The sequence below is a fragment of the Octopus bimaculoides genome, chromosome Z (genome assembly GCF_046866305.1).
Source record: "Octopus bimaculoides isolate indiv1 chromosome Z, ASM4686630v1, whole genome shotgun sequence".
Taxonomy (NCBI): domain Eukaryota; kingdom Metazoa; phylum Mollusca; class Cephalopoda; order Octopoda; family Octopodidae; genus Octopus; species Octopus bimaculoides.
In genome coordinates, this window is record NC_142944.1 from 2765103 (window position 1) to 2789327 (window position 24225).

The 24225-nt window shown below is 40.5% G+C and overlaps 1 protein-coding gene across 10 annotated transcripts in view; it reads left to right on the forward strand.

The window, feature by feature from the left end:
• LOC106884152 (protein-cysteine N-palmitoyltransferase HHAT) overlaps nucleotides 1–24225 on the forward strand; it is a 287547-nt gene that overhangs the window by 94838 nt on the left and 168484 nt on the right. The window contains exon 1 of one of the 10 annotated variants that reach the window (XM_052973781.2): nucleotides 5477–5749. The exons of 5 other annotated variants lie outside the window; for them this stretch is intronic. The gene's annotated coding sequence lies outside the window, so the exon portion shown is untranslated. Of the gene's footprint in view, nucleotides 1–5476; nucleotides 6032–24225 lie in introns of those variants that run through there. 4 more of the 10 variants (XM_089365417.1, XM_089365416.1, XM_089365411.1 and 1 more) reach the window with 4 other exon arrangements.

A 24225-nucleotide genomic window follows, 5' to 3' on the forward strand; every position in this document is an offset into this window, starting at 1 on the left:
AATACGGTTGTGGTCTTTCATTACTGGTCACATATGTTATCGACGTATAACATTATGTATATCATCACATTTGATATATATTTGTGTGTTCGACCGTGTGACGCGTTTAAATAAAAGGAGTCCTGTTTTTCCATTCGTCACCATTTCTCCTTTTATGAGTTCGCACGGTCGTTCCTAACATATGCATGAATGTATGTATGTATGTATGTATGGATGGATGTATGTATGTGTTTGAATGTGTATGTGTATATATATGTGTGTGTGTGTGTACATACGTACGTGTGTGTGTGTATGAAGTACGTAGATACGTATGTATGTATGTATGTATGTATGACACTGACATGCAGTGTCTGTGCAAGACCGTGACTCAGTAAAGCTGGACTCATGAGTCATCTTCGGAGTCATAAAGCAAGACCGATGATTGACTATCAGGCCGCTGGTGATGATGCTACACACCATACTAATCATGTCTGTCGGGCATGTGGAAGGGAGTGTGATTCAGCAGGAGGACTTAAACGACACGCAAAGGTACATGGAGCCCAATTACAACAACAGCCAGCTATTGCCAGTAAAGGTTTTCGATGCCAACTCTGAGCAAGACATTGTAGATCTTTGGCTGGGCTAAAAAGTCACATTCGATCACAGCACCGTCAAGTTAAGCTTCGTGCAATGGCCATACTCAATAACGAGGGGGCAGCCATCATCATCATGTATGTATGTATGTATGTATGTATATACATACGTAGGTTCGCACGTGTGAGTGTGTGTATATGTGCATGCATGCATGTGTGTATGTATGTGTGTGTGTGTATATTTGTATGTATCAGCTGGGCTTATGAATATACTACTCTTCTCCAGTTCTATATTTAAGAGATGAGGAATTATTTACATTATTTACATTTGACGGATATTCGTCCTCATCTTGTTTGTTGTTAACACAACGTTTCGGCTGATATACCCTCCAGCCTTCGTCAGGTGTCTTGGGGAAATTTCAAACCTGGGTTCTCATTCCTAAGGTATTTTTCGATGTTCTTGCTGTTATTATTATTATTATTATTATTGTTGTTGTTGTTGTTGTTTTTGTTGTTGTTCAAGTCACTGCCATATGCCACGGGCATATGGTGTAATGGTTAAGAGCGCGGGCTACTAACCCCAAGATTCCAAGTTCGATTCCAGGCAGTGACCTGAATAATAATAATAATAATAAAAATAATAATAATAACAACATAAAAAAATACCTTAGGAATGAGAACCCAGGTTCGAAATTTCCCCAAGACACCTGATGAAGGCTGGAGGGTATATCAGCCAAAACGTTGTGTTAACAACAAACAAGATGAGGACAAATATCCGTCAAATGTAAATAATGTACTACTCTACACTTTAGGTATGTATGTATGTATACGCGCGCGTGAATGTATCCATGCCTACGAAGATCGGTTTATGTTCGTTGACGTCTCTGTGATTTAGTGATTAAAATAAGTATCAGATTAAAATAATTTCTGGTTTGATTTGTTCGACTAACCCTATATGGTGGTACTCAGTTTGGCTGGGAGAAAGTATTTCTTGAGGTTCGGCGTACTAAACACCATACAAGTCTCACAAACGTAATCTTGGTAGTCCATAGATCTCCGATAAAGACGTAGTCTGTGGTCTCAGCAGTCAGCGGTGGGAACACACGTGGCTCCGCAGCCCACAGTTGGAAGCTCATAGGCACCCGCAGGGTGGACACTGATAGTTTGTGATCAGGGCTGAGGATAATGCAGCCCAGTGACGTTTGTCTCTTGCGGCTGCAAGGCGTTGCAGCCTAACATCCTCAAAAGCAGTTACAGCAGTGTTGGTGATCGACTTCCAGGTAGCCCTGTTTGTGGCTGCGGCCCCCAGTTTGTGAGGTTGGATGTCACACCACTTTAGGTTGCCCTTTAGGGTGTCCTTATACATCAGCTTGGGTCTTCCTTGTTACCTTGTGCCTTCCTTCAGCTTACCGCACATCAGCTGTCTGAGAATGCGATGGTCGTTCATTCAGATGACGTGATTGGTCCAAAGTAATTGAGCTTTGAGCAGAAGTGTCTCGACGCTCGTGAACTCTGCTTTATCTAGGACTTCTTGATTGGAGACACTGTCCTGCCATCGGATGCCCATGATTGTTCCAACTGCTTCATGTGCCGGCGGTATGGAGAGCAGCGTGGAGAGAACAATATCTTGAGTTTCGTGGACAGTCGCACGCCTTTCTGTTGTATTTTAACTCTGAATCTATCGAGTGCTTGGCTGGCTTACTCGATCCTGGATGTCAATAACTTTATCCAGTGGACCGTCTGCAGAGATAGTGCTGCCTAGGTACCTGAAGCTTTCGACACAGTTCAGCTCAGCCCCATCAATGGTGATAGTTGCCTTAAGTTTTGTTGCTGCCTGGAGTAGGACCTCTGTCTACCCAAGGCTGATGGTCAGGCCGAAGAGTCTGGATGCCTCGGCGAAGCGATTAACAACAATCTGGAGGTGGTTTTCCTTGTGGACCATGACGGCACAGTCATCCGCGAAGAGGCCTTCGAGGATGAGTGTTTCCCTGGTTTCGTTTTGGCAGAGAGGTCGAATACGGAGCCATCGCTTCGGTACTTGATGTACACACCCAGTTCGAGGTTTTTTTACAGCATGGAGGAGAACCTGCGTGAAGAACAAGTTGAAGAGCACTGGGGCGAAGAGACAGCCCTATTTGACTCCATTAGAGATGTTAAAGGAGTTCGAAAGGACCTGTCACTTCATGTTGTGGAAGAGCTTGACCAAGGTTGTGAATTTTTGTGGGCAATCCAGCTTGCTGAGGATGATCCATAAGGCTTCTCAGTCGACTGTGTCAAACACCTTGGTCAGGTCAACGAACACGGCGTACACGTCCATCTGCTGCTCAATGCACTTGTCGCGCAGCAAACGCCATGTCTATGGTACTGCGACTATAGTGGCGTCTCACAGATCTGTTGGGATGTCGTCCTGGTCCCAAATGGTCAAGAGGATGTCATGGAAGGTGTTGAAGGCTGTGGGTTCGAGTGACTTGAGCAGTTCAGCAGGTATTCCATCCCTTCCTGGTGCTTTACCGCAGGTCATCTGTTTGATGGTGGTCTGTTCCTCTTCTTCGGTAGGCGGGGAGGTCCAGATCCTCCTGGATTGGCTGCTGGGTGATTTGCTGTAGGGCTGTTTGGTCGACGATGGAAAGGCAGTTGAGGAGCTGGGTGAAGTGTCCCTGCCATCTTGCACTGAGACCTTCCTTGTCTTTGATGATAGCGGAGAGTAGGAGTGCCAATCATCTACTTGAAGGCCCGTAGATGCCTTTAAACAGCTGCTTAGAGTTTTTTGTGTCAGCGTAGAACTGCACTTCATCAGCTTCTTTTCCCACCAAGCAACTCATATGGCGTTGAGTTCATGCTGAACTCTGGCCTTGCATTCTTTGAACCTTTCACGTCGTGAGATACAGCTGGGATGGTTCTGCCAGTTGATGTAGGCAGCTCTCTTCTCATTCAGCAGGGCTTGGACGGCTTCATTGTTTTCGTCAAACCAGTCTTGATGATGCTTCCTCTTGGAGCCAAAGACTGCTTTGGTTGTCTCAGTGACCGATTCTTTGAACTGGTTCCATTGTTCCTCTGGTTCTCCAGTAAGCAGATCTGCTGCATCGAGTCTTTCATCAAGGCTGTTCTTGAAGTCCCGCTGTTATTGAGTAGACTGGAGTCTTGCTGTGTTGAAGGCCTGCTTGATGAGCTTATAGCACTTGGGGTGGTGGGGTCTGTGCGAATATTGAGCATGACTCGAGCAAGGCGGTTGTCCTGTCCAGCAGTCTGCGCTGCGCATTGCTCTGATGGTGAGGACGTCACTGCTGTCTCGCTGACGGGTGATGATGTAGGCCATGAGATGCCATTGTTTGGATCGGAGGTGCATGAATGTGTTCTTGTATTTATCAGCCTGCCTAAAGACTGTGTTTGTGACGAGCACTTCCTGTTCTGTACATTTGTTCAGTAGAAGTTCGTTGCTGTTCGTCTTGGCAACACCGTGCCTTCCGACCACTCCCTTCTACTCGTTACTCTCACTGCCAGCTCTGGCGTTGAAGTCACCCAGCAGGATGAACTTGTCAGTAGCAGGCATGGTGCGTAGAAGATTGTCCAGGTCGGTGTAGAATTGCTCCTTGACTTCTTCCGTGGATGTCATGGTGAGGGCGTAGGCGCTGATGATAGTGATGAACCGCCTGTTGGTGATGGGGAGGCGGATCTTCATCAGCCTTTCATTGACGTCAGTCGGGAGATCGGGGATCTGTTTGAAGAGTTTGGTGCTGATGGCAAGTCCAATCCCGTGGATGTGGTCTTCGTTCTGGGCCTTTCCTTTCCAGAAAAAGGTGTATCCATTGGATTCAGTCAGTGATCCCTCTTCGACCAGTCTGGGTACGCTCAAAGCAGCAATGTCGATGTTGTACCTTGACAGTTTGTTGGCTACAAGGGCTGTCCTTCACTTGGGTCTTGAGAGACATTGTCACGTTCTAGAAGGTTACGCACGTTCCGCGTCTCGATGTTTCTTTTTCAGTTGGAATCCACTGCAAATAGGTAAGTCTGCCAGCCGCGGTAAACTGAGCAGACGGTGTAGTGCAGGGTTTCTTTAGGTCACCTTTTCTAGGCCCCCTCCCTTACTGGGGTGAGCAGTGCATTCCTAAAAAGCTACTTAGGCGCTTGAGATGCTGCCAGAGTCCTCCGCTGCCTCGAGTTCGAAGAACAACGGTCAAAGTCCCAGGCCACCAACGTGCAGGCTCGAGACTATGACTTCCAGTGGTTACCTCCACCTGTCATTTTCGCCATTCCCCCGTCGCTGCTGGGATACAGACACCTGTGAAAGAGTCGATGTACGTGGACAGTCCCACTCTCTCGGCAGAAGAGACCCTGGTCCAGTGGCACGGAGAACTGTTAGGTCCGAAGGCCTCCCTGCCCCAGTGGATGACCAGAACATTTCCACAACACCTGCTGGAACCGACTACTTTTTTTCCCTGTAATTTAGTAGACAAAACTCTCTTAGGTAGTTCATCTAAAAGCAACTAACAATCGTGATAACGTATTTGAACTCGTATGATTTTTATTTTCTCACTAGTGTTCGCATACAGTCTCCAATCATGCAAGAAATCAGAGTCAAATATCTTTATCACGCCATTCATTTGAATTCATGGGAATTTATAAAACTATGCAGAAACCGAAAGGGCGATTTAGTTGTTATTTTCAGCAAATCACATAACCACCTGATACTTTCCTTGCCACTCTAATATGTATTGATATTTTTCTACCCATAAACACATTTAATGGTCTATTGCTGGGATTTGAACCAAAAATTCGGACTTCGTGTTTTAAATTCTGCTTCAAAAAAAAAAAAACCCCGAAAAAGAGTGACCATTTTAAGATTTATTGTGGGTGAGGTGGGTTTGAGAAATTAATATCATATTTTGTTTTTCATAATCGTATGAATTCCTGAGTGTGGAACGTAAATTCATAAACATTTTCTGAAAATACAAAAAAAAAAAATAAATAAACCCCCCAAAAAACCATGCGGGATTATATGGGGTTCTTTAACGAGAATTCCGCCCGTTTTTGTTTTGAGTTTACAGCCTTACAAGTAAATATTCTTTCGTTTGTAAGATGGCAGAGTGTAATCTGAGGGGGATTTTCCAACATATCGAGCGACGTTAGATGCTGTTGGAAAGGAATGTAAACAAAGTGTCTCAATATCGAACCTACAAGTAAACAATTAGTATGGTTTTCCTTTTGTTTTCTCCATGTTTCTCCGCGCTCCAATGAATATTTTTTTAAGGCCCAAATATGTATGTACTCCAATATATTGGCTATATAAACATCTACTACAATCTAATAATCGATGTTTTTTTCTAAGAATCTCACATTCATTCACACCGCGTATCTCCGATGAATGAATGAAATATTAACCTCGCGTATAAATACGTGAATTACCGGAAGTGAAAGCACTGTCACCTCAATCAACAATCGTCTCTATTTACTATCACACGGTAACAAATATGATTTTTTTAAGAATCTATTTTAAGACTTAATAGCTGTGTTTTTTTTCTTTCTAATTCACTCTTCCGAAAATTCAGATTCTTGAAAATATTAATGAATTGCATTACCGAATATAACTGTTTAATTTGTCGTTTTGTCCGGTGTTTCATTGATCGGTGAATCTAGTAACGACAGGAAACGTCAAGTTGGCTTGTGTAAACACTTCTACTATGTGTCCATATTACACACAATCACACACATGTATGTATGTATATATATATATATATATATATATATATATATATATATATATATAACGAATAGATAGATACAAACGCTATGGTGCATCAGTACACCTGTGTAGTAATTTCCAATATGCAGTTAAAGGGTGCTGTGGATATATCGGTGCGGATGAATTGGAGTGTGTCTGTGTATATATATATATATATATATATATATATATATATACATATATGCACACACACAAACACACATGTACATATATATATGTCGTGTGTGCATAGTAAAGTTACAAAAAGAAGTTTACTACCTTTATTAAGGTAACTAAAGTTATCTGTGTGATGTGCACCGAGACACCGTCCATTGCTGCATAAGTAAGGTGTAACTAAAGAATTAAACATTTCGCATTATTATTTGCATTGCTGAAGTTGTTAACTATCAGAAATTTGCTCGGAATCCACTAATTCGCTTAAATTGAATCATTTTCAGGCTGAGTTTCTAATCAGGACGATCACCACAAGTTGGATTTTCTCCGGATTTTCCCAATGTTTGTTCTCATCACGGCCTTCGAAATGGTGAATGGCATCTTTACATGTAAAAAATTTTGAAAAAATTATGATTTTTTTGCTAGCCATTCCCTACCCCATTACCGATTTTGGTCAATTTTTGGGGGCACTGCACACTTAAAAACCATGAGAAGCCTTTTCGGTAAAAAAGAAAATTCATACGAAAAGGTGTGTGATTTAAGGGAGATGTGACTATTGTTTCTAGTACATCCCACGGCCACCTTCCTCGTTTCTTTGTTACTCTGACATGCATTGATGTTTTTCAATACTTTTCTCCTCAAATACATTTTATGCTATTAAAAAAAAGTTTGAAAATCCCCCCCCCCCCAATTAAAAAATGTATTGGAGAGCCCGAAATCATTGTCAAAACGGAGAAGATCCAACTTATGGGGTGGGGTGGGGGATATCCTGATTCGGAACTCCCCCGCAAAATAATTTTAAGAAAAAAAAAAAAAAGAAATTAATTATGGCAAGTAGATGGAGAGATTTTTCAAAGCACAGGTGCCATCTGAAGAAGACTAGACAGCAGAAATGAATGTGATTATTTTTCTGTTTACAATAGAATTAAAGCTAATGTCAATATTCATCATATTAACAATAGAATTAAGTATTTACTGCTTTCCATCTCTCTGTTAGCAGTAATATCCCGAGAGCAAGCAACTCATTTCTTTACATCGTTTCCAAACCTGTACATTCCTGTCTCTTGTTTTAAATATCCAGCTGTTTTGTTAGTTTGATTGTAATCTGTTTTTCATGCATTACTCATTATATACCCAATATATTACACTTATCTCATTTCTTTACAAATCTCTGCATATCTAACATTCACATCATATCCCCCATGCAACACCATGTTTAAACCTACTTTATACAAAGAGAAAAAAGCCTTTGTGTTACCAGTGTTGGCAACAATTCCTTGAACTTCTTAACATAAATTACATCTCTTAGGTAATGGAAACAACCATGTGAAATATGTTGTCTGAACAAACTGCTTATGCAGTCTTGTATATTTATCATGGACATCCAAAATCTTAGTTTTTGGTGAACCCACAAGAAATCACATTACATCTTTTTGTGTACCTGTTGCTTTCCTTTGAATACACACAATCAAGTTCATATCCATTCTTTTCTTTTCTTGTTGCATATTAAGTAATGTAGCTACTTTCCAGATGATATTAGAATTTTGTAATCTCTCTTACTAACTAGTACTTTGTTCTTGACTATTCATACAGATCCAGAGTCTTTTCTCTCTTCAGTGGGTGCTATTATAAGAACTGATCTGTGTATAAAAGTTACGAAGACAATTACCACTGAAGTCTTGTATTACTGTCTATCTGAACTGCAAGGTAGCATGTGAGAGAGAACCAACACATCATTGGAAAAAGTGTGCAAGAAATGATAGGGGCATTTTTGTTGTTATAGGCAAATTGAAAGAAACATGTAAGTGATTACTGGAAGAGAAGAATGCGTGAAAGAAATAGGGTCTATCCCACAGCAAAGGAATCAATCATCCAAGCTAGCAGCAGAATGGGAGACAGAGCAATTCAGAATGTGTTGATAGGGAAGGTACTTGGTCAATCAGGTGTCACCTCTGAGGTGTTTAAAATATGTAGCAGAATATCCTTTATGAGCTGGTCGCCTTCATATCAGGTCATAGAGGTGGATGTCATACCTAATGACTGGCGTATTTATAGAGGTATTAAACTGTTGCATCAGGTTATGAAGGTTATAAAAAGTGTTAAGGTACGACTTATTATGAAGACACTTAACATAGATATAATGCAGTCAGGTTTTGTACCTGGAAAAAGTACTTCTGATGCCATTGGCCTATCGAGACACCTGCTGGTGAAGTATCTAGCCAGGATTTAGCCCCTATACCTAGCATTTGTTGACCAAAAGAGACTCTGTGAACTGGTGGTCACTGAAGAAATGTCTAGAAGATGAATGGCTTGTAAGAGTCGTGCAAGCCATGTACAGAGGAGTGGTCAGAGACGTGAGGTGTACTGGTAAGTATAATTGTGATAAATTCTACATAAAAGAGGGCATGCATCTAGGTTCAATCTTCAGTTGCCTTCTGTTCATTATAATTTTTCAAGTCATTGCAGAGAAGTTTAAGACCGGTTGCCTGTAGGATCTAGCTGAATTTGTATCAGGATTAGAGAAGAAATACCAGATATGGAAACAAAACCTGGAACTAGGAAACCTCAAAAGGAATTTAGTAAAGTCTAAAGTAAGAAAAATGACAGGACCCTTCTACCATCTGGAAAATAGCCATGCTCTCATCATCATCATCATCATCATCATTTAATGTCCATTGTCCATGTTGGCATGAGTTGGACAATTTGACCAGGCTGGCACACTGAAAGTTTGCACCAGACTCCAGTCTGATTTGGCATGGTTTTCTTTGGCTGGATGCCCTTCTTAACTCTAGCCACTCCGAGAGTGTAATGGGTACCTTTATGTGCCACCGGCACAAGTGCCATTTGCATGACACTAGGGTGCTTTTTGCATGACACCAGTATCTGCCACGACTGTGATTTTGCTTGGCTTCATGGGCCTTCTTCTCAAGCATGACATAATGCTAAAAGTTTCGGTCATTGCCTCCATGAGGCCCAACACGCAAAAGAAGGTCAGTTGCTTGCCTCAATGAGGCCCAATGCTGGAAAGGAACTCAGCCACTTTGCCTCCTTGAGGCCCTGCGCTCGAAAAGTTTTCTTTACGTGCCACCAGCATGGGTGCCAGTTACCACAACTATGATTTCACTTGGCTTGCTGGATCCTCTCAAGCACAGCTCATTGCCAAAGGTTTCGGTCACCAGTCATTGACTCTGTGAGGCTCAAAGTTTGAAGATCATGATTCAGTACCTCGCCCCATGTCTTCCTGGGTTAACCTCTATCACAGGTTCCCTCCACAGTTACAGATCGGCACTTCTTTACACAACTGTCCTCATCCATACGTATCACATGACCATATCAGCACAATCGTCTCTCTTGCACACCACATCTGATGCCTCTTATGCCTAACTTTTCTCTCAAGATGCTTATATTCTGTTGAACATGCACACTGACATTGCATGTCCAGCGAAGCATACTGACTTCATTTCTTTCAAGCTTACACATGTCCTTGGCTGTCACAGTTCATGCTTCACTGCTGTGTAGTATAGCTGTTCACACAAAGGCATCATACAATCTGCCTTTCACTCTGAGAGAGAGAGGCCCTTTGTTGCTAGCAGAGGTAGGAGCTCTCTGAACCTTGCCCAGCCTAATCTTATTCTCAAAGCTACAACACTCTTGGTGCATCCACCTCTGCTACTAACTTGGTCACCTAGATAACGGAAGCTATCTACTACATCTAGCTTTCCCCCCACCCCCGACAGCTGAAGGAATCTATTTTCTGCACATTTTCAGTGTTTATTGCACCTGTGCATCTTTCACATACAAAAGCTAGTTTCCCTGTTAACTTTCTTCTGATATTGGTGCACCTTTTATGTGTTCAAAGCCTACACTGGGTGCGTCTTACAGAGTTTCTATCTACTATCGAGTAGGGCCATCTGTCTGAAGGGATTTGTGATTTGTCTGCCATCCTACTTACTAAGACTTTGGTTTTTGCATGGTTAACTCTAAGGCCCTTTGATTCTAGACCTTGTTTCCATACCTGGAACTTCTTCTCTAGTTCTGGTAGTGATTCAGCTATTAGAACAAGGTCATCAGCATAGAGGAGCTCCCATGTGCAGCCTGTCTTGAATACCCATGGGCAGCTCTGTTATTGCCTGGAGGACTATGATGAACAAGAGGGAGCTGAGCACTGATCCTTGGCGAACCCCTACTTGTACCCTGAATTCTTCACTGTACTCAATGTTCAGCAACTTGAGGACCAGAGAACTGAAGTATTCTGGATTGCAAGACAGTGTGTGAGAGAAAACCATGATGTCATAGGAGAGAAATGGATGATGGTGCCCTTGTGTTTAATGATTCTGCAAAGAAAGAGGCTTGGAGAAGCCATTATGAAAGACTGCTGAATGTGGAGAATGAATGGGAGGAGGAGAGTCTGCCAAAGGTTGACCCAATTGAGGGACCAGCTATCCAAATCGACAGTACCCAGGTACATAAAGCAATTAAGGATATGAAGACAGGGAAAGCACTTGGCCCATCAGGAATCACTGCTGAGATGCTTAAAATATCGTGCAGTGTGGGTTATGGTCTTGTTACCTGCATCGTAAATCAGGTGGTTCATGAAGGGGTCATACCCAATGACTGGTATAACAGCACCATAGTCAATTGCTACAAAGGGGAAAGATAATGCTTTAGATAGAAACAACTACAGGGGTATCAGATTATTGGATCAAGGGATGAAAGTTACAGAGAGGGTCATAGCCCAACTAATTAGGGAGAGAGTTAGCCTAGATGAGATGCAGTTTGGTTTTGTGCTAGGGAGAAGCACCAATGATGCTATATTTCTGGTAAGGCAACTGCAGGAGAAATACCTAGCCAAGGATAAACCTTGGTACTTGGTTTTTGCTTACTTGGAGAAAGCCTTTGACAGGTTCCCCCAATCCCTTATCTGGTGGTCAATGTGAACACTGGGAATAGACGAGTGACTTGTAAGAGCTGCACAAGCTCTGTACAGGGACGCTGTCAGTAAGGTGAAGGTTGGCAATGAGTAGAGTGAAGAATTCCAAGTAGAAATAGGGGTCCAGTAAAGATCAGTCCTCATCTCTCTCTTATTCATCATAGTCCTCCAGACAATAACAGAGGAATTCAAGACAGGTTGCCCCTGGGAGCTCCTCTATGCTAATCACCTTGCTCTAATTGCTGAGTCACTACCAGAACTAGAGGAAAAGTTTCAGGTGTGGAAGCAAGGACTAGAATCGAAGGGATTTAGAGTCAACCTATCTAAAACCAAAGTCCTAATAAGTAGGAAGGCTGTCAAATCACAAATCCCTTCAGGTAGATGGCCCTGCTTGATCTGTAGAAAAGGCCTGGGTAGAAACTACATACGATGTACCTGGTGTAAGCTATGAACACATAAAAGGTGCACCAATATCAAAGGAAGGTTAACTGGGAAAATAGTTTTTGTGTGGCAGATGCACTGGGGCAATTCCATTACATGCCAGGGAAAGAAACTAGAAGTGGTTAATAGCTTCTGTTACCTAGGCAACTAAGTCTGTGGTAGGGGTGGTTTCTCTGAGAGTATAGCGACTAGAGTGAGAATAGCCTGGCCAAAGTTCAGGGAGCTCCTACCTCTGCTGACAATTAAAGGCCTCTCGCTCAGGGTGAAAGGTAAACTGTATGATGCATGTATACGAACTGCCATGCTACATGGCAGTGAAACATGGGCCATGAATGCTGAGGACATGTGTGGGCTCGAAAGAAATGAAGCTAGTATGATCTGCTGGATGTGTAATGTCAGTGTGCATACACGACAGAGTGTAAACGCCCTGAGAGAAAAGTTGGATTTAAGAAGCATCAGATGTGGTGTGCAAGAGAGACGACTGTGCTGGTATGGCCATTTGTTACATATGAATGAAGACAGCTGTGTAAGGAAGTGCCACTCCCTAACTGAAGAAGGAACCTGTAGAAGAGGTAGATCCAGGAAGACCTGGGATGAGGTGGTGAAGCATGACCTTTGAACATTGGGCTTCACAGAGGCAATGACAGGAGACCAGGACCTTTGGAGATACACTGTGATTGAGAAGACCCGGCAACTAAAGTGAGATGGCAGCCACACATGTCCAGACCTGTTAAGAATGCCCCTGATGTGTAGGGTGATATGATATGCTTGAGAAGGCCTGTTGAGTCAAGTAATACCAACATTATAGCTGGGGCTGGTGCCCATGGCTGGTTCCCGTGCTGATGGCACATAAAAGGCACCGTCCAAAGGTGGCAGATGGTAGGTCCGCCTGATTGGCTCCTGTACTGGTGGCACATAAAAAGCACCAACTGATTGTGACCAATGCCAGTACCCACTTACTGGCTCCTGTGCTGGTGGCATGTAAAAGTACCCACTACACTCTTGGAGTGGCTGGCGTTAGGAAGGGCATCCAGCTGTAGAAGTTTTGCCAGACCAGATTGGAGCCATCTGGTTTGCCAATCCTCAGTCAAATCGTCCAACCCATGCCAGCAAGGAAAACAAACGTTAATCGATGACAATGATGATGATGATCATTTTCATCATCATCATCGTTTAATGTCTGCTTTCCATGCTAGCATGGGTTGGACGATTTCACTGAGGACTGGCGAACCAGATAGCTGCACCAGGCTCCAATCTGATCTGGCAGAGTTTCTATGGCTGGATGCCCTTCCTAACACCATATATATTTATATATATATATATATATATATATATCCAAATATATATATCCAAATATATCTATCTATCTATCTATATATATATATATATATATATATATATATATATATATATATATGTCATCATCATTTAATGTCCATTGTCCATACTGGCATGGGTTAGATGGTTTGACAAGGGCTGGTAAGCTGAGGGGCTGCACTAGACTCCAGAGTCTGATTTGGCATGGTATCTACGACTGGATGCATTTTCTGATACCAACCACTCTGAGAGTGTAATGAGTGCTTTTACATGCCACTGGCACAGGTGTCAGTTTGCATAACACCAATATCTGCCATGACTATGATTTCACTTGACTTGATGAGACTTCTTTTCAAGCATGTCATTCTGCCAAAGGTCTTGGTCATTTGTCTTTGCCTCCAGGAGTCCTGGCACTTAAAAGGTGCCTTTTATGTGCTACCAGCATAAGTGCTAGTTGCACAACACCAGTATCAACCATCATTGCCCCTGTGAGGCCCAATGCTTGAAAGTGTTTTTTACATGCCACCAGTACAGGTTCCAGTTTTGTGACTTCATCACAGATGCCATCTTCCTAGTGAGACAACCCCAGGAAAAATACTTGGCCAAAAGTAAGCCATTGTACTTAGCCTTTGTTGACCTGGAGAAAACTTTTGACAGAGTTCCCGGTTCTGTTGTATGGTGGTCTCTAAGGAATTCAAGAGTAGAGGAGTAGCTTGTTAGAGCTGTACAAGCCATGTACAGTGGTGCTGTCAGTAAGGTGAGAATCAGCCTTGAATACAGTGATGAATTTAGTGTTCAGGTAGGGGCTCGCCAGGGCTCAGTTTTCAGCCCACCCTTATTCATTATAGTCCTCCAGGCCATAACAGAGGAATTCAAAACTGGGTGCCCGTGGGAACTGCTTAATGCTGATCACCTCACTCTTATTGCAGAATCTTTAGCAGAATTGGAGAAGAAATTCCAGGTAGGGAAACAAAACCCGGAATCAAAGGGCCTTAAAGTTAACCTAGCAAAGACCAAAGTTGTTGTTAAGAAAGAAGATAAAACTCTCTTTCCATCGGGTAAATGACCCTGCTCAATATGTAGGAAAGGAGTTGGAAGAAAATCCATTCACTGCACCCAGTGTAAGCTATAGACACATAAGAGGTCCAGTGGAATCATAGGTAGATTAACAGATAAAGTCATCTTTGTATGTGGCAGACGTGCAGGAACAATAAGCACTAAGAGCACATGAGACTTTGTCTCTCTCAAATGCCCCAGAGGCTCTCTTGAGGTTGTGGATAGATTCTCGTTACCTAGGTGACCAAATTAGCAATGGTGGGGTATGCTCTGAAAGCATTGTTTCTACAATGGCAAACTTCTTCTTTTCTGCTACTCCCTTGGCTATAAATTCCTGTCTCTTAGCTTCCCTTCTGGCTATCTGATACATTCTCCTGCTACCTCCAACTCTTCCAGGTATTCCAGGACTGTTTCTTTGCTCTAATGGCCCTGTCTACAATATTGTTCCACACCATGTTACCCTAGATCTGGAAGGGACTTTGCACCAGCCACAGATTTAGTCTGTGGCACTCAGCAAGCTGTCTCACAAGAATTCCCAGCTGCCTTCTATGTCACAGGATTGTAGCTCCTCCTCCCTATCATCAAATTTCTCAATGAGGATATCCCTAAATCTCTGACCATGTGAAGGGTTCCTAAGCTTCGTTGTCCTTCTTTTCCAGATTGGTCTACTTTTTAGCATCCTTCTGGCCTCGAGTCTAAAGTCATTAATAACTAGTCTATGTTATGGGGTACATTCTTCACCGGGGAGGGTCTTTGTATTTAAGTGCAACCATTCATCCTACTGTCTGATGATAATGAAATCAATCTGGCTAGCAGAGTCACCTGATTGATTGGTTATCAGGTGGTTAGTTGGCTTCCTGAAGTTGGCGTTGCAGATCAGTAGGTTATTTGTATTGCAGAACTCCAGGAGCCTAGTGCCCCTTTCATATCTGGTACCAACTCCATGGCCTCCATGTACAGCATGGAAGATACCAGATTGCTGTCTGGCATGCCCATTAAAATCTCCAGCCACAAAGATGAGATCATTATCACTTGTCTTTAAGGTAGCCTGCTGAAGAATATCATAAAAGTGATCCTTCTGTTCATTTGGTAGGCCCATTTGTGGGGCGTAGGCAGAGATAATTGTAGCTGTACCATTCTGCAAGACTAACCTGAGTATAAGTACTCTATCGCACACCCTTACTACCCATACAACCTTATCCACCCATTTCTCTGCAAGAAGTATGCCCACACCTCCTATTCCATCACTGTTACCTTCCCAGAAGAGTTTATACCTATGTGTTTTGCCTGTGAGGACTCTGGCAGAAGCTCCTTTCCATCTTACCTCTTGTACGCAACATACATCAACACGTCTCCATTCAAGCATCTGTTCAATCTCCCTAAACCTACCATTCAATGTGCCTACATTTAGAGTGCCAACTCTGAAAACTGGGAATGAGATATGGGAGGTAACAGAGGAAGGAGAGATGTTATTCAGCCCCTGAAAAGAAGGGTCCCGTGAATGTTTGGTAACAGGTGTCATAATAGTTGTTCTATATATATACTTTTTTGAAATAATGATTTCACAGCACACATAAGCTTTAAATAATGGTCTTAAATTTTGGCACAGAACCAGCAATCTTTGAGATGAGAGGGAAGTTAATTACATTGACCCCCAGCACTCAACTGGTGCTTATTGTATTGATCCTGAAAGGATGAAAGGCAAAGGCAACCTCAGCAGCATTTGAACTCCGAATATGAAGATGGACAAAATGCTGCCATGCCCTTTGTTCAGCATGGCAATGATTCTGCCTGCTTGCCACCTTACATAAAGCTATAAATAAATAGCATGTAAATATTGGTTTGAAAAACCCCTTTGGATAGAATCATGTATGTGTGTGTGTGAATGCATATTGTGAAGTATGCATTGATGGCTTCTTTGATAGTGTTTTTTCCTGTCTAGCATCCCTCTCACTTCCCCATGGCCATCACTTCTCTCCCTTATCACATACCCCTTTACTACTGTTTATTACTCATATCTCCTGCACCAATGTTTCTAGTGTTCAATTCTCTATTGTCCTCTTCTCTAATCAGTCTGTCTGTAATATGCTTAAATTGTTTGTGAATCTTTCTGTCCACCTTACATTGCTCTCAGTGTAACAAAGGATTGTACTGATCATCTGAAGCTCTCACTCGCTCTCATTTGTGCCATTCACTGATGCCAGACCCAACATGTGTTCAATCGCAGAGGAACCAGTTACTTTCCTTTTCTACTACCACTATTCCCATCATGTGGCTTCTTTGGCCCATCTCAAAGCCTGTATATAGAAGGCTACATTAGATCACTTGTGCCCAGTACACTCTACCTTCACACTCCACTCCTGTACTCCCTGTCCTCACTCTGCCATCATGCACTTGCTCCTGCCATCCCCATACATCTTGAGTATCTATCATCACCTTGTGCTCTTTGTCATGTTGCCTTGAATATACATACATATCTCAGAATAGTTGGTATCTCTGTCAGTCATTCTCCCATAACATATCTTTCTTAACACTGTTCACTCTCTAAAGAGGTTGGTAAGCAAGCAGAGACATGGAGTTGTGATGTTTCTTTATTCATCTTGAGGACAAGACTAGCCTACTAGTGCCGATGCCATGAAAAACACACCCAGCACACTCTGTAAAGTGTAAGGTTGTAAGGATCCTTTAGTCTTGTTGAAGACGTGACACTTCTTTAGTGCTTGTGCCATGGCTAAAAGGCATCCAGTACATTCTGTGACTGGTGACTGGTGTTAGTAAGGGTATTTAACTGTAGAAATCAAGTTAAAATTGAAATGCAAATAATATGTGATCCCTCTGATCTGTCTAAGTGAGCAATACTTCTGAAGATGTGCTTAATCTAGCTGTGGTGGTCTGTCTAACCCATGCCAGCTTGGAAAGTTGATGTAAAATGTGAATGATGATGATGATGATGATGATGATGAGGATGATAAACTAATGAAATTAACTAGGATCCCAAGAGAACTATCTTTATGTAAATTCCTCTCTCTCTTCTAATCCTAACCTAACAGAAGTAGCATATATTTTGTATAGGCTTTCTGATACCATTCATCTACACCTAGTGTCTTTAGCACCAATCAGACTGCAGAATATGGCACTTTGTTAGGATCCTTTTTCAAGTCAATGGAATGCAAATTATAAGACCTCCCTGAACCAGGTCTAGAGAAAAGTATACCAGTATTTCATATTCCTTTTGAAATAGTCCTCTTGGGAATGTACACAGAATGTTCCTAACTTTGCATTATTATGATGCATGTTCAGGTTTCCCTAAGAAATTCCTGGCTGATTCCATTATTGATTCTAGGTATGTGAAAGAATTGGATTGTTCTGCACAATCCCAATCCTCATGGATGAAATTGCAAACCTTTTCCACATTTTTGAGCATTTTTCTAGCAATTGATTGTCCTGAACACCCATTGTCTTGAACTAGCACTCAGCTAGGACATTATATGTGTGTGCCACTCAAAAACATGTATTAGACCAAATGAATGTTTGCCAAGAATCTGGTGGAAAATTTTGAGTATTTTGTTTGCAGACTTGCCAAGTCTCATGCAAAATTTGATGCTGACATGTTGCTTGTATTCATCAGCTGTCAAAAACCACTGAGTTTTTTCAAACAATGTTACAATATCTATGTAGATAAAGCCTATTTGTAGACAAACTTAACATTCTGGTTTACAGTGATTGTCAGCTATGCAAGCATTTTTCTTGTGCATGTTGAAATTATCTGATAACATTTTATAGAGTAATTTATTTTAAGGTAAGAACACTTGCAGTTATCTCACTGGTAATGGTATATCTTTGATTTTATGGTCTTGCACAAATCCAAACTGTTTTTCCCCAGCTAATTCTGTCTTGTATAAATTTTATCTAAATCTTATCTAAAAGATATTGTCGATCAATTTGAGGCATCTCTAGCTGCTTGTGACCCCTTTTAGGTCACAGCTTATAATGATATTGCTGTGTCTTGCTCATTTCTGCCACTATTTAATTGATTAATTGACTAGAATATCAACTCCATACACAATTTCACAAGGTACAGTAAGTTATTTTGTTGTGAAGATGAAGAGAAGTCTAATTAGTTTGGGAAAATCTATAAATGGAAATAATAAAAAAGAAATAAAAAATAGAAAGAAAGAAAATAACAAGAAAATGAGGAGGCAGGAATAGGGTTTCTGATCAGGGAAAAAACTCCCAAAACTTGCTGTGGAGTTGAAGCTGAAATAAAATGTCATGTATTAGAGATATAACATTTAGGGCAAAATTGTTCACAGGAAGGAGATAAAATATTTAAAGCATTTATTGGTGTTTATTGGGAGTGTGAGTGTGAAGAAACATTATAACATTAAGAGAGAAGGTGTAGGAGGAGGCAGAAGTGTGAATGGATGTTGGTGGAGGTGGTGGAAGAAGAGCAATCAGAGCATGGAGACAAAAGAATGTTAAGATCTGAAATCTCATTGGAGGGAAAGATATTATGATAGGGAAACATTATACAAGCTTGCAAACATGCATACACATACACACACACACACATGTATGTGTATATATGTGCATTTATATATGAGTGTAAATATATATATATATATATATATATATATATATATATATATATATATATATATATATATATATAAAGAATATCGAACTCACATACACAAGACGTGTTTTGTCAGTTCATGGGCAGGCTGCAATTTTAGGTGTAAAGGATATAGTCTCTTCAATTTGCCTGGTGTTAAAACACATGGAAGTCATAGACCAGGGCTGGCCAACTTGACGCTTGTGGGCTGCATATGGCTGCAGATTTTCATCATGTGACCCGCTTGCTACTTCCTTGAAATGGATTTATTTAAACAAACATTTAAAAAATTTTATCAAAAATTAAAGATTGTAATGAAAAGTAAAAAAGAAAGATACTACTGTTTTTGCAACAATAACCATCATCATCATCGTCATTTAACGTCCACTTTCCATGCTGGCATGGGTTGGATGGTTTGACTGAGGACTGGTAAGCCAGAAGGCTGCACCAGGCTCAATCTTATCTGGCAAAATTTCTGCAGCTGGATGCCCCTCCTAATGCCAACCATTCTGAGAGTGTAGTGGGTGCTTTTATGTATCACTGGCATGAGGGCCAGTCAGGCGGTTCTGGCAATGACCACGCTCAAAAGGTATTTTTACATGCTACCTGCATGGGAGCCAGTCCGGCGGCACTGGCAATGACCATGCTCGAATGTTGTTTTTTCACGTGCCACCGGCACATGTGCTGGTAAGGCGATGCTGGCAACGATCACGCTCAAATGCTGCAAACCCAAAATGAGGTCTGCATTCTATCGCCTTCTATGACTTTCTGCAAAATGATGTAAGAACCATCTGCTGGTATGTTCCAACATTTCATATCATGGAACAAATGCTTCTCATTCATATTTGAATTTTTCCCCTGGTGTTTTAATACCAGGCAAATTGATGAGAATATATTCCCTTGCACCTAAAGTCTCAGTCTGTCCACAAACATACAAAACACATACTTTGTGTGCGAGTGATGATATTTGGATAAATATATATAACATAGTGTCAGGCTCACAATCATAAGATTGTGAGTTCAATTCCTAGACTGGGCTGCGTGTTGTGTTCTTGAGCAAGACACTTTATTTCACGTTGCTCCAGTTCACTCAGCTGTAGAAATGAGCTGCGATGTCACTGGTGCTAAGCTGTTTCAGCCTTTGTCTTTCTCTTGGATGACATCAGTGGTGTGGAGAGGGGAGGATGGTATCCATGGGTGACTACTGACCTTCCATGAAAATAGCCTTGCCTGAACTTTCTAGATGCAATCCCATGGTCATTCATGACTAAAGGAGGTCTTTACCCTTCATAATATATATATATATATATATATATATATATATATATATATATATATATATATATATATATATTATAAATTAACTACCAACAAAAATAATTGGTAAGCTAACTTAGAAAATCATCACCAAAATAGCAGAAAAAAACGACAGTGAAGATATGCAGACTCTTCAAGAATCGATCCTTTTGGTTATATTAATAATAATAAAGGAGTTACGACGCAAAAATGTATAAATTCAAATGAACATATTTATCTTCTTCAATATATATTTCAGTATAAAGAATTCATTAAGAGGCTTAAATCAAAATTTCTTTACACATCATTCAGGAATAAATATAACATCAGAAAAAATACATTCCGTTTAAAAACACAAACCGTTCATGGCGAAAAAATTTCACAATTACAAAAACCGAACAAAATTTTTAAAGTTTTAGCAAAAAGAACGCTATTACCTACAGACAGGCATCCGCGTGTGCGCCCGTACACACACGCACACACGTTCATACGCGCACACACGTTCATACGCGCACACACGTTCATACACGCACACACGTTCATGCTCTGCCTCTCTACCCTGCCTCCCCGAGGGAGGGACTTCCTTTCTCAGGTCTTCATTGTTTTATCATTGATGTTTGAGCCTGGTGTAGCCATCCGGTTTCACCAGTCCTCAGTCAAATCGTCCAATCCATGCTAGCATGGAAAGCGGACGTTAAACGATGATGATGATGATGATGATGTTTCTGTAACTTTGCCTTTTATTCTAGGTAAGGGTTTGGCTCTGTGTAAACCCAGCTTTTCATTCCAATCCATTCCATCTTCTCTATCTGGCAGCACCCCCATTCACTCTCTATGTATGCACACGCGTGCACACACACCTGCACACACACACACACACACACACACACACGCATGCACATGAGAAAGGTTAAAAGGGATAAATAGATGATGCCGGCTGATATCCAGAAAGCACTCATTGGTTAATCAAACTTGCTTAACTACATCAAACAATCAGATACCAATAAATTCAAATAGAATAATTAGCATCCTCATCAACGAGAAGTAAATCCAGAAGATTGCTTTGAAGAATTTCAAGAAATCCCAAATTTTCAGATATATTGGACTGATTGGTAGTTTTTCTACTTTCTTTCTATATCTAAATCTGCTGGCTCAACAGAAACGATAAGTTGGTAATGTATACGGTGTAATCATCTATTGAAAGATCTGCTATTCCCCATTCATGTTCATCTTGTTATATATGTGTGTATGCATGTGTGAGTGTATATATATGTATATATCTATCTATCTATCTATCTCTATATCTATCAATCATCACCATCATCATCATCATCATCATCATCATCATCATCATCATCATCATCATCATACTGGCTTGGATTGGATGGTTTGACAGGAGCTGGCAAGTCAGAGAATTATGCCAAGCTTCACTGTCTGTTTTGGCATCGTTTCTACAACCAGATGCCCTTCCAAACACTAACCATTCTACAGGACATACTAGGTACTTTTTATGTGGAATGAGCAGCAGTGAGGTGACGAAATAATTTACAAGACAAGACCCTTGCATGAGGACTCATGGTGCATATAAGCACCTGTGTTTATATAGTTGATTGGGGAGGTGGGTGGTCTTCCATGCTGCAAAATACAACATGTAGAAATAATGAAACTCAATATAAAAATTAATAAATTAATGAGAGAACAACTCTAAATCAAAAACAATTTATAATCATACTTTAAATTGTTAATTTATAATGCTATTTTAAAATATTTAATTATGGTTTATAATTCATAGTTTGCGAGAATACATCTTGTGGATAAAAACCACAAGAAATTTAGTAGCTATAAGCATGGATTTAAATAATGAGTCTTTACAGATTTTTGATTTTTGAATGTCTTGTAAATTGATTAACATTACTAAAATTGGAATAAGAATCATTATACATTATTTACATTATTTACATTATTTACATTTGACAGGTATTTGTCCTCATCTTGTTTGTTGTTAACAAGCAACATATCCATCAAATGTAAATAATGTAAATAATTCCTCATCTCTTAAATATAGAACTGAGAATCACTATATATGGCAACCATTTTTCTGACAATGAAAGAAGCTTGTAAAATTGTTTATGTGCCATTCCAGCATTTCTTTAATTAAGAAAGTCAATAGAAGGATTTATATGTGATTTTTAATAGCACTAATTTAGAATCCTCTTATAATGAGTTAATTTCTAATTTCTCATGAAAAAAATGCTGAAGTTAAAGAATTACAGATAGGAATCTGCATTTCTAGAGATATCTGTAAAACTTGATATTTTGAATTCTGTTGCTTCCATATCAAGGACATGTACCTCTCTTTAGAATCGAGAAATATTTTAGCCATGAACCATTAGTAACCCCTTCAAGGGCTCTAATTATTCCTAATATAGATAATTGCCTTTATTTCTGCTTAAGTAGAATTCCTTTACATGAAAGTCATTCATCTGATTGAGAAACATTTTCATTCTTGGTTATTTGATTTATGTGGAGGCGCAGTGGCCCAGTGGTTAGGGCAGCGCACTCGCGGTCATAGGATTGCGGTTTCGATTCCCAGACTGGGCGTTGTGAGTGTTTATTGAGCGAAAACACCTAAAAAAGCTCCACGAGGCTCCGGCAGGGGATGGTGGCGAACCCTGCTGTACTCTTTCACCACAACTTTCTCTCACTCTTACTTCCTGTTTCTGTTGTACCTGTATTTCAAAGGGTCAGCCTTGTCACACTGTGTCACGCTGAATATCCCCGAGAATTATGTTAAGAGTACACGTGTCTGTGGAGTGCTCAGTCACTTGCACGTTAATTTCACGAGCAGGCTGTTCCATTGATCGGATCAACTGGAACCCTCGATGTCGTAAGCGACGGAGTGCCAACAATTTGATTTATATTTTGGATACATAAAATACGTTATTAATTTTTAAAATCTTTAAAATTTTCCACATAAACTCATTTTAAAATTAGATATACTTGGAATATGCACTGACCAACATCATTCTTATTTAGTTAGAATTTCTTGATACAAAATGTATTACATTTCTGCACAGTTGCTTTAGACATACATATAGAGTAGTAGATGTGTCAAAATAGAAAAAAGTTAACATAAATATTATCATTAACCTTCCTAATGGTCTAGAAACCATTCTCACATACTTGTTCTTTTGACATCTCATCTGAAAGGCCTTGTTGCATGAGAACTGGTAAAACAGCTTCCATACTTTCTTTGCTGTTCTACAGGTTGTATAAGCAACTCTTTTTCTTTTTTACTCAGTATTCATTATTTATTTGCATCATATGTGAGATAAATATATACGGTTGTATTGTTCCAACATAACTTGTCTCACATTGAAAGATATTTACTATGTTTAGTGAACGTGTCAGTTTATTGTACTCTTTGTTTTTCATGCAAAATAATCTTTCACATATAATAAACCATGCTTGTTTCATGTCTCTCCAGCTTCAACAGATCATCCACATTCAAGGCCATAGAAAGCTTTGTATATTCTACCATTTACATGAAAAGAGAGAGAGGCGGGAGGGAATAGAGAGAAGGAGTGGAGGAAGGGGCAGAGAGACCCCTTGTTACTGGATCTTTTCTATTCTTTTCATATTGTAGCAACTATAGTTTCCCTACTGCGACTTCCAACTACATTAACTATTTAACGGGAACTGTCAACTATATCTAATGAACTATCTAAGCAATTCATAAGTGCTTCTACTTTTAACTCCTTTTATACATCTCATCTGAAGACCTCGTCCTCAATTACTCTCTCATCCTGCATTTTTCTCACTGAGTACACAATCTTTAGTATACTAAATTTCTACCTACTCTCTTCCGTACATGTCATGTATATAATCACTGGAGCTTTTTACTTATTCTACCAACTAACACTTTGGTTCTTGCTTTCATGAACTTTAAATCTATGGATTCTAGGATTATTTTCCAAACTTGGAACTTATTTTGCAATTTGTTGACTGCTTATTCTCTAGAAACCAGATCAGTATATAAAAGTTCCCCAAAACAACCAATTTTCAACTTTTATGTTACAACCGAGAGAACTTTATTAAAGGATTT